The sequence below is a fragment of the Aquarana catesbeiana genome, linkage group LG05 (genome assembly GCF_042186555.1).
Source record: "Aquarana catesbeiana isolate 2022-GZ linkage group LG05, ASM4218655v1, whole genome shotgun sequence".
Lineage (NCBI taxonomy): Eukaryota > Metazoa > Chordata > Amphibia > Anura > Ranidae > Aquarana > Aquarana catesbeiana.
Window position 1 is genome coordinate 32,878,075 of NC_133328.1, and position 12,578 is coordinate 32,890,652.

Consider the following 12,578-nt stretch of genomic DNA (forward strand, 5'->3'; position numbering starts at 1 on the left):
TTTATTTGTTCATTTATTAACACTAAGGCACCTTATACATTCTAGTATATATTTGGATTATAAGATTTATGATGTTTTGATTACACGCTTCATTGTAAAAGTATTCTTTTGCACGCAAACATTTTATTTATTTTGTGTCATTGCATCAAGGCACTCATGCTAACATCTAGATCAGGGGCGGACTGACAACTCATGGGGCCCTCGGGCAATAGGAGATTATGGGGCCCCCAGGCAATCAAAGATTATGGGGCCACACAGTATACACACACACACAGTATGCAATCACACAGTATACACATACATGTACACACAGTATACACAGACATGTTTCTATTGGCTGAGAAGGTACTTGAGAGGTGGGGCAGCTATAATCTCGGGATTTTTAGACCAAAAGGATGTCGGTAAGGGACATTTCAGAGACAGATGTAAAAAAAAACAAGATTTTTACATACTGTCCCTGGTTTTACTGAGGCTGGGAACTCCAATGGGGCCCCCTAGTGGTCCGGGGCCCTCGGGCAGTGCCCGAGTGGCCGAATGGTCAGTCTGCCCCTGATCCAGATAGCGCAGCATTTCCTTTATAAGTATTGCTTTTGCACGGTCGTATGGGACGTGATCAGTGCTAGCAGCTGTCCTGAGAGGAGGTGTTACATATTTACATATGGTAGCTCGCAAGATTTATTTGTTTTAGGATATAATACAACAGTGATCACCCCTGGTGTAAGTGCTCACTCACCAGATTGATATGACCTCTATATTTATTGCAAGAAGATCAAAATGCACTTTGTATAACACTTGAACTAAAAAGAGGGAGAACCACTAAGTTGGACTTTGAAGGCAGAATGGACCAACACATTTTTTAAAAAGAAAAACCACATATTTTATTGTACATAGAAAATGAAAAATACACAGACATACAAAATCTAGTTAAAAAACATAATTGACCACAAAAAGGGCCAGAAATACCCAAATTGTGCTTTATATTGCATCATCACAAATGTGTGAGCCCCTGTGTGTCTACGCGTTTCACTGGTCCTCTTCCTCAGGACACACACATAGGGGGGATTATAAAGACAAGTCTCACTGGCCTAGGCGTGTGAGCGTCTGCGTGGAAAGTCTCCCTGGGCGGGCACAGAAACAAAGAGTAACCGAGCAGTAAGTATCCCAAGTCATCTGATCTAATCAGAGAGTTGCTATTCTAGAGAAAACACATGTGCTGCATAAAGAAGAATGTCTCTTCCTCTAATACGAGAGAGTATTTATGTTCCTTCCCAGCCACCATCTGGGCACCTCTCCCCAGGGATTGGTCATGGCTGCATAACTACTCAGCTGCTGATCTGACTCTCCCAGCCCACTATCTTCCAAAACCTTGCTAGACAGACAGAGGGAAGCAGTCAACCCTGTAGCCAGTGAAACACATAAAAGAGCAAAATAATCACATTGCAGCTCCACTGATTACAGTAAGCCAGTAATTCGATTTACCTAACCTAGCACCTATCTAGGAGGGTGCTACACAAGCTTTAGAATTGAAAGAAGCCTGGCCTTAAACACATGAAAAAAGTTTGGAAGCACAGCATAGATACACATTCTTGAGGAAAAGTGTACAAAATGGGAACCTTGTGCTAAGGAAGGTAATTTAATAGAATATAGTGAGCCTCGAAAGTGCTCAGCCCAGTACTAGGAATCTGACATTATGGTGACACAGTACTTTGGCTGCTCCTGATGAGTTCTGAATAGATGAAACACTATGGGCAGAGCTTAAGTACTGTGACATCAGCATGTTGAGAAGTAAAGTTGCACAAAAGAAGAAAGTGCAATGGTGAGGCACCCATTACATTTCTAAGCTGCTAGATTTCTAGTGCTGGACTGAACACTTTAAAGCCTAAGTGCAATTTTCAAGCCATGGCACACACCTGACACGTTGAGGAAGTCCATTGTTACTCTAGTAACTCTAGTGGAGGAATATGCTATCTCCCCTATCTATATATATTAGATTGGCAGCCATCCAGTGTTCATAGTATGATGCTTGTGATCAATTGATGCTACTTATGCACTCTTAATATGTAAGTTATTTTCTTATTGGTTTTATTTGCATGTTAATAAAAGGTATTACAGATTAAGAAGCATTTTTTTCTTTTGGGCATTAACTCTGAACATCTCAAGTTGTGATGGCATGACAAAGATTTCCAGTATGGAGATAAATGATTAATGTGCATGTGGTCCTGCCTATTGCTTGGTGGTTGTACATACCGGGCATTCCTCTGACCATTATAAGGTGTGTCAGATCAGAAGAGGTGTTCCAGTGTTTTGATTTATTGCTTATGCGTAAAATTGACCTTGCTATAATTTGTGTGTCACAATTGCAGGTGAGTGCAGTTCTATTGGGTGGAGGTGCATGTGGTGATCCCCAATGCTGAGAAATGCAGACAGATACTTATCCATCAGGCCATACCATCAGGGAGGCATGTGATTGGACTTAAAGCGGAGGTCCACCCTAAAAAAAAAAAAAAATTACATAAAAATGCTCCTAAAAATCTGAAAAAAACATTTTTTACTTACCAGGAATGGCTGTTGCTAGGCAGATCGTCCTAATCTGCCACTTCCTACTCCGCGGTGATCTTCATTCTTCTCCTCCTCACGTTGTCTTCTGGGGAATGGGGCGCACTGTGTTCTGGGAACTGTTTGTGTCCCAGAACACAGCCGGCCATTCACAAAGCGCCGTGCGACTCACGCATGCGCAGTAGGAAACGGGCAGTGAAGCCGCAAGTTCGAATGGCGGTGCCAGGACCCGAGCCGATGGACGGATCGGCCTCGGGCGGCCGACATCGGCGGCACCCTGGACAGGTAAGTGTGCTTATTAAAAGTCAGCAGCTACAGTGTTTGTAGCTGCTGACTTTTAATTTTTTTTTTTTCAGCTGGACCTCCGCTTTAAATTTATTCTGTAGCAGGACAATGACCCCAAACATACAGCCAGTGTCATTAAGAGCTAACTTTAGAGTAAAGAAGTACAAAGAGTCCTGGAACTGGTGGAATGGACCTCACAGAGCCCTGATCTCAACATCATGGAGTCTGTCTAAGATTACATGAAGAGACAGAAGGATTTGAGGCAGCCGATATCCATAGAAGATCTGTGGTTAGTTCTCCAAGATGTTTGGAACAACCTATCTGCTGAGTACCTTCAAAAACTGTGTGCAAGTGTACCTAGAAGAACTGATGCTGTTTTGAAGGAAAAGGGTGATCACATCAAATATTGATTTGAATTGGATTTCTCTTCTGTTCATTTACTTTACTTTTTGTTAAAAAAAATAAAACTATTAGCACTTCTGTTTCTGAAAGCATTCAATATTTACAGCATTTTTTTTACACCTACCTAAAAACATTTTTGCACAGTACTGTATATAAATAAACTCTTAAGTACATAATATCAAAAACGTGCAAGGACTAAAAAAGAAAAAAAATAACAGAATTTACTGGCACAGAGGAAGACACAGTGGTATTTAAAACATAATACAAATTTGTATGCAATCTAATTTGATAAAATAAAAATTTTTAAAAAACACTCTATCATTCACTGTGCGAGTAAAATCAGTTATTTTTTTCTTTTTGGTTCTTGCAGTATTTTGGTAGGATGTGTTACACAATTGTGGTAGCAACTATTTGATATAAAAATCTAGTATATACCCTTAGAAACATTAAAGTGTGTATATGCCCACCAACTTAATCACCGTGCTCTGTGCACCCAAAAAAAGTATCCCCTTTGATAAAGTCACGTGCCCGAAACACATAAGGGCAGAGCCTAGTGACATCATCATGCCCCCCTGTAAGTTGCAGTCAGATTGCTGACTAAGGTAATGCTGTGTCTTAGCCTTAAGGGGACCTGTACCTGGTTGATGCAGTTATGTTTTTACCAGTGATGGCACACCCATTAGGGGCACATGGGCACCGCCCCCCCCAACCATGCATCCGGCCCCTTGATCTACATACAGAGCAATGGACAATGGATATTAATGGAAGGGGTCTTTTTTTTAAGCATATGATTAGAGCCAGGGGCTCTAATAGGCCTCAAAAAAGGGTGGACTTGGGGCGCAGAGCACTGCGCTCCGAGCCCACTCAGTTGTGTGAGAATAGCGAATGAAAATTTGCTATTTGCACACTGATTCTCCTCCCAGCCAATCAGGAAGCAGGTCGTGAGACCCGTTTCCAGATTGGCTGAAAGGAGAAGCGATGTTATTGGCCAAGGGAGAGGAGGAGGAAGGAAGAGACAATCAGACTGGGGAGGACTGGGGAGGAACAAGGGGAAGACTGATGGACCCACCAGCCACCACTCCAGGGATGGCTCACCATCCAGCATCCGGCTCAGCCATCCAGCACTCCCCGGCTCGAGGAGGGGAGATCGGAGTCTGGGCAAGACTCAGGTAAGGAGGCTATATTCCCCATGGGTGGGGGGTGTTCCTTGTGTTCCTAGCTCTAGCTATCAAAAAAGCAGTCTGACCTGATTAAACAAAGATACAATGCAACATTAAGGACAAGTGTGACCTATTCCAGCCTTTGTATAGCAATGACATGCCTCCATCCCTATTTGTTTGAAAGAGAAGGATAGAAATTGGAATTGGGACTTTAGATGAGGCATGTGAAAGTGTATATGTCTAATTGTTTAGTGTAAGAATAGATTTAATTTAATTTAATGCAATGTCACAACAATCCCCTAAGGGTGGTCCATGATATTAAATATACATCAATAATTAATAATATATACTGAATAGTGTAATCATAAGATATTTACATAATAATAATATTCATATAAAAGTATTTAATAATCAATGGACATGGTTGATACAGTCAATGCAAAATAAATCAAACAATGAACATAATCAATACAGTTAATACATGGGTCAATGAATGAAAATACATGGCTTGTAACCAATCATCAGGAGTCAGATACAAGTACAGTAAAACCTTGGATTGTGAGCATAATTCGTTCCAGAAACATGCTTGTAATCCAAAACACTTGTATATCAAAGCGAATTTCCCCATAAGAAATAATGAAATAATCCGCAACCATTGATTCATAAGTCCTTCAGTTTATAGTCCATATAAAAAGATTATAGTAATGTTGTGTAACCATAAAATGTCCATCCACAGATAGAAGTCTCCACAAGGGGATTAGAAGCAAAATCCAACAGGAGCTCCAGAGTATAAAAGAGTGTAGCAATATGGTTACATTTAATGAAGGGACAACATTTAGCAACTCACATGGTTGATGATTAAAAGAGGCACATTTAAAGTGGAGTTCCAACCCAAAAAAAAATAGTAATGTGTTTAAAAAAAAAAAAACATTTGGAGAAAATTTTTTTTTACTCACCTCTAAATGCCTGTTGCTAGGGGGTCCCTTGTAGTCTGCCTCCTTTGGTGCCTGGGCTCCTGACGTCACTTCCCTCGGCGCAGGAAGGGAAATCGCCTCTCTCCCCTCCCTCTTGTCAATCATCTGGGACACGTGACCGGTCCCAGATGATTGCGGGGCCAGTGACAGCGCGCGGCTCGCGCATGCGCAGTGGGTGCCTGGCTGTGAAGCCACAGCTGGGCGCCCACAGTCAGAATGCCGGCGCCGCCGAGTGGAGGTGGGGACGAGCGGGTCTTCGATCCCCCGCATCGCTGGACCCTGGGACAGGTAAGTGTCCAATTAAAAGTCAGCAGCTGCAGTATTTGTAGCTGCTGACTTTTAATTTTTTTTTTTTTTTAAATGGGAACTCCTCTTTAAGTATGCAGGCATCCAGGGGAAAGCTGTCCACATAGACTGTCCTCCGCACCGCCGGCTCTCACCACTATCAGTCTGCAATCGTGATCGGGAAGACTACCCTGCAGTAGAGGGATTTAAAAGCGAGGCTTGAAGCGCTCATGGAGCACAGCATGGAAGGGATGGCGTTGATAGTGGTGTGGAGGATGATCTATATGGACATCTTTACCCCGGATGCCTGTATACTTAGATGTGCCTGTTTTAATCATCATCCATATGAGTTGCTAAATGTTGTACCTTCATTAAATGTAACCATATTGCTACACTTAGAGGCGCCTCTCTTCTCTTTTATACTCTGGAGCTCCTGCTGGATTTTGCTTCTAATCCCCTTGTGGAGGCTTCCATTTGTGGATGGACATATTATGGTTACACAACCTATCACATGTTTTATACTCAGTTGTGACATGACGCTACTTGTATATCAAGACATCGCTTGTATATCAAGTCAAAATTTGTTTAAAAATTTTGCTTGTCTTGAAAAACGCTCTCAAACCAAGTTACTCTCAAACCAAGGTTTTACTGTATATACTAAAGAATTGAAGTAATGAAACATATGTTAGTATATGAAACCCTCTATATTGGGGGAGATGAAAAGGAACAACCAGCTTCAATGATACTTACAAAACAACCCACAAGCTAATCACAGCTCTTAAATGGGATTTAACGGTGGCCTGAATTAAATATTCTCACGCGGGGTTGAGGCAGAAAACACCCCGCAAAAACCGAAATAGGGACCAGGGGAGAGCAACAGCCGAGAAACAGGCCGGACCACTTCAACACATTACCACATTGTGATGGGTAGGCACACTTGGGCATGCACCCAGTTCTAAAATAAAACATAAATGATTGAATAAAATGGTGAAAAGGGATGTGTGAAATATTTGATAAGTGATACTGGTGTAACTGATGGGTAATGCATCTATGTGTTTCCACCAAAAAGGCGGATGTGTAGTGATGTAAGACCTCCTAGTGAGACCAAGTCGATATACATTAACCTAAAAGTGTATGTGTACAAATCAAATAAAAATGGAATAAAATTAATAGACAAGGTGTCTTGCACCCTGATAAGGGTGTGCAGGCGAAAAGAAAAGCCAATTAGGTGTAAAAGTATATATGTGTGAAGGTGTAGTTACCTGGATATTATATCCATTTAAAATAAAATTGTTTTTTTTGTTATTTGTAAATAAAATGTTCCTCTGTCTAACCCTTTATCAACCCTTAGCATACTCGCAGCACGATGATTGAATTTGGTGGGCACTTTATTGTCTAAGGCATATTCAAGATTTTGTTATTGTTTACTTAGGAGTTTATATATATTTACATTACAGTATTTCATTAGAACAGCCTTTCTTAACCTTTCCAATACAAGAAAACACTTGAAATAACTTTCTAGTATCAGAGATCCCTGCTAATAATTACTATACTGTATCTACAACTCATGATACATTAGTGTGATGGTCAGGGGGAAGAATGCTCCTTACACTTGTGGTCATTGAGAAGAATTACCCCTATACAGATAGCTAAGATGATCAATGGTGTCAGTGGAAACTTATCTGACAGGCAGACATTGCTCATTGGTCAAGGAACCCCTAGCAACCTCTGGAGGAACCTCTGGAGGAACCCGAGGATTCCATGGAACCCTGGTGGAGAAACTCTGCATTAGGGGAAGAGGTTGTTGCACATAGTGTTGGGCGAACAGTTCGAGGCGAGCAAAGGTTTGGCCCGAATATTGGCTGTTCGCCCATTCAGCGGACACCCGAATTGACAGGGCTTTCTACTGTTTGTTCAGCCCGCTGAATGCCCCACATTGCACTGCGCGCATGTGAGTGTAGAGTGTCAATGTAGTATAAATATACTGATAGTGCAGCGTCAGTATAGTGTGTCCGTGCAGTTTTACAGCAGTATATTTAAGTGTGTCAGTTATGCAGCGTACACACGGTCGGACTTTTTGACCGGACTTGTCCGACGGACGCCGACGGGCCAAATCCGGCAGACAATCCGATCGTGTGTGGGCTTCACCAGACCTTCAGCGGACTTTTCCAGTCGCAAATCTGACGGACTTTAGATTTGGAACATGCTTCAAATCGTAACTCCGCCGGACCCAGAAATCCGCTCGTCTGTATGCTAGTCCGACGGACAAAAACCGACGCTAGGGCAGCTATTGGCTACTGGCTATCAACTTCCTTATTTTAGTCAGGTGTACGTCATCATGTACGAATCCGTCGGACTTTGGTGTGATCGTGTGTAGGCAAGTCCATTCGTTAAAAAGTCAGTCGGAAGTCCGTCAAAAGTCCGTCGAAAGTCCGCTGGAAAGTCTGTCGGACCAGTCCTGGTCGAAAAGTCCGCCCGTGTGTACGCGGCCTTAGTGTGTCAGGGCAGTTTAACTGCAGTATATTGAAGTGTGTCAGTTAGTGTGTCAGAGCAGTTTTACTGCAGTATATTGAGTGTATCAGGGCAGTTTTACTGCAGTATAATAAATGCATCAGTGCAGTTTTACTGCAGTATATTGCAGTGCGTGAGTGCAGTTTTACTGCAGTATATTGAAGTGCGTCAGCACAGTTTTACTGCAGTATATTGTAGTGCGTCAGTGTAGTTTTACTGCAGTATATTGAAGTGCAGTTTTACTACAGTATATTGTAGTGTATCAGTGGAGTGTGTCTGTATAGTGCAGTGTTTTACACCGCATTACATAACATTTAGTGCTGTGTACAGTGCTTAGTTATGAGGAAAGGCTAAGTGGACTGAACTTGTTCTCTCTGGAGAGGAGACGCTTCAGAGGGGATGTGATTTCAATGCACAAATACCGTACTGGTGACCCCACAATAGGGATAAAACTTTTCTGCTAAAGGGAATTTAATAAGACACGTGGACATTCACTAAAATTAGAAGAAAAGCGGTTTAACCTTAAACTGCATTGAGGGTTCTTTACTGTAAGAGCGGATAGGATGTGGAATTCTCTTCCACAGGCAGTGGTTTTAGCTGGGAGCATCGATAATTTCAAAAAACTATTAGATAATTACTGTACCTGAACGACCACAACATACAGGGATATAAAATGTAATACTGACATAAAATCACACACATAGGGTGGACTTGTATCTTTTTTCATCCTTGCCTACTATGTAACTATGTAATATACCCCTCCTTTTTTATTTTGGTCGCTGAATGTTATTTTATTTGTTTTTTTGTCCCTTGCCTGCCCTTTTGTTTGAAATTGTGAGCCACAGTTTTTCTGACTGCGGTGCTGTTGTTCCCCCTTTTTTATATTGTTTAAAGTTTAGACATTTCTGTCAGCGGCGGTCCTTAAGTTAAAGTGCACCAAACACCACTTTCGATTGAATAAAGTGCGTCCAATTACACATTTCCCCATCTCTATTATATTTGGTAATAAGCCCCCCCATCATGTTTGGGAGGCCAACAAGGAGAGGCAGATGTTCTCTTGCCACTGTGAGGGGGCCAGCAGGGTATGTGTCCACAGGCAAAGGTGGACGTGGTCCATCCTCAGACAGGGCACCATTTTCTCTGTTTAGTGATGTTTACTAAACCATCCTCCTCATCCTCTATCACCCAAGCAGAGGCTAGTACGCAGTCCACTGCAGCTGCCAGAGTGGCTTATTCTGCCTCCTTGTCCACAGCTACTCCTGCCATAGCCCCAGCATCGTGCATGGAGGAGTCAGCTGAGTTATTTGAACACAGGGCCAGCCACATGCTCCTTGACGATGCACAGGCATTACTTGATTCAGATGTTGGTTCAGACTCTGGGATTGAGGAAGGTAGGAACAAGAGCCTACAGAGAGGGGAGAACACTAATAAACAACAAATTAGCAGTCATGTTTCCCCAGCTGCAGCATATTGCCAAGTTGGCTTCAGTGATGATAAGGATGGAGGGATGATGATGATGAGGTCACTGATGCGACTTGGGTGCCGGATAGAACAGAGGAGGAAAGTGAGGGTGAGGCACAACCCCAATGAGGCAGGATGTCCTCCAGAGGCAGCCATCATGGAACAGGTAGAGAGCAGCCACCCTATTCCATCAGATTGTGGAGCTGTTATCTCCCGGCCCACTTCCCACAGCTCAGCTGTGTGGGCCTTTTTTAGCACATGTGCAGACGATTGCAATTTTCAAACTTTGCCTCAAGCAGATCAAGCGTGGCAAAAACAACAGCCATTTGGGTACCCCATGCTTGACAAGGCATTTAACCTTCCATCACTCAGCCTGTTGGCAAGAGCACCTGAAAGTCACACAAAGGGACACAATTCTGCTCCTCCTCACTCCTCACCTTCCATGTCTACCCCTGCTATATCTCATGACCTCTCAGCAGCCTCCACTGACAGGGATGATGGTATAACGAAGGGTGTCACAGGTCCTTGCAGTACACCTGCCAGCAGCAAACGACCAGCTGTAGAGTATAGCAGGTAAATTTCTCTGCCCCAGCTGCTGCAGCGAAAAAAAAAAAAAAAAAAAATACAGTCCATACCAACCACATGCCCAGCATCTAAATTCCAGTTTGTCCAAATTGCTGGCTTTACAACTTCTACTTTTCTGTGTGGTGGATTCTGCCCCCTTCTGTGAATTTGCAGAATGTGCTGTACCACAATGGCTGATTCACTATTTCTTTGCATGTAAGGCCATTCCAGCTCTGTACCATCACATGGAGGGAAATGTTGTGGCATTGTTTTGCAAGGCAATCAACTGCAAGGTCCACGTTACTACTGACAAGTGGTCCAGCAAGCATGGTCAGGAATGCTATATTTCATTCACAGCACACTGGGTAACTATGCTTGAAACTAGGAAGGATGTAGGACAGGGCTCAGTGCTGAAGCTTATTTTGCTGCCATGTCTCCATACAGCTGGTGGTGATGATGCGATATTTGTCTGCTCCACCCCCTCCTCCTCCATGCCCTCCTCTGCTGAATTGTCCTATGAACCACTAGTGCATTCAAGGGGCTATTCAACGAGTCAGGCTAAAAGAAGCCATGCAGTGCTTCAGCTGGTCTGTCTAGGGGACAGGAGCCACACCGGAGCAGAGATTCTTTCAGCTCTAAAGGGGCAGGCCCAGAGGTGGTTTATGCCACACCAGCTTGAGCCAGGAATGGGGGTGTGCGATAAAGGGCACTAACCTCCTGTCTGCCCTTCGACAGGGAAAGTTGACACATGTGCCATGCCTGGCACATTTCCTCAATTTGGCGGTGCAGCGTTTCTTAAACAGGTACCTAGGGTTGCAAGATCTTCTAAAACATGCCAGAAGAGTCTGTAGCCATTTCAGGTGGTCATACACACCCAGTGTTTGGTTGGCTGAATTCAGAGGGAATTCCACCTACCCATATGTGTGTGTGTGTGAGTATGGCACAACAGGTTTAGAGCAGCTCGTTATTTTCTCCCCATACCAATGGGTGCTGATAAAGGATGCATGCACTGTACTGTCACCATTTGAGGAGGTCAAAAGGATAGTGAGCAGTGACAATTGTGTTCCCTGTGGTTTTCCTGCTGGAGCATACTCTGCATGGCATTATGGACAGAGCTCTCGAGGCAGAGCAGCAGGAGGAAGAGGAGGACTTCCTCTCCTCTTAAGGCCCACTTTATTCAGACACTATTCCTACAATGCCTCAGAACACACAAGAGGAGAGGGAGGAGGAGGATTCTGGCAGTGTAGGAAGCATTGAAGACAGAGGAAGACATACGTCAAACCTTAAGAGATGGTTTTCCATCCCCAGAACCCTTGGAAGTCGTACATGCCTGGGAAGAGGCAGTTCTAGATACTCTAATCCTCAGTGACCCTGAGGACTCTGCTTCTCATGCCTCTGCAAACTTGCGGTGCATGGGCTCCTTTGTACTTTAAAACCTGAGAAAGGACCCGAGAATTCATGGCATCAAGAAGAAGGATCATTATTGGTTGGCAAGCCACTGTTACAAGGGGAAAGTCTTGGAACTCATCCCATCCCCACAGAGGGAGCAAAGAATAAAATATCTTGAGGACACCTTAAAGAGGAGTTTAAGTAATGCCTTTCCAGACTCTGATAGGTTATAGCCTCATGGAAAAGCCAGCTTTGAGGATTCAGTTGGTCAAAGAAGGAGCAGTGGAGAAGGTGGCTGCCTCAATGAGGCATTTCAAAAAATGTATAATCCGCAGCACCCAGGGCTGTCAACTTCCACATCCTATCGGCAATGTCTGCATCATATGGTGGAAGATTATCTAGGGGCGAAAACAGAGATGGAGAGCTTTCCAGTCCATAATCGACTGGGTTATTGGGTCATCAGAATAGACCACTGGCCAGAATTTGCCCAGTATGCAATTGAGCTGCTGGGCTGCCCTGCATCCAGCATGCTTTCCGAACGGGCATTCAGTGTTGCTGGAGGTTTTGTGACAGATAAAAGAGTGCATCTGTCCAGAGACTCCGTTGACTGGCTGACATTTATCAAAATGAATCATTTTTGGATTAGCAACCGCCATTAAGCCCCTGATGCCGATGTCACAGATTAAGTGTTTTTGGGATGTGGAATCTCTGCAAGACTGTCTAGGCTGCCTAGCTTTGTGGGTGTTGATTTCATGTGGAAAACATTTTTTGGTATAGGTTTCATGGGCACAATTAACACCCAAGGACCAATTTGTCCGCACATGTTTGACAGGTTCGTATAATTAAAATTTTTTACAGCAAGGCCAATTCTTGCTTTCATGAATAGTACCTCTATAGGGTTACGGTGTGAAGGCACCACCAATACACAAAGTCCAATTTTTCTGCACCTGTTATTTCTATCCAAAGTCTGCGAAACAGACACAAGAATTTA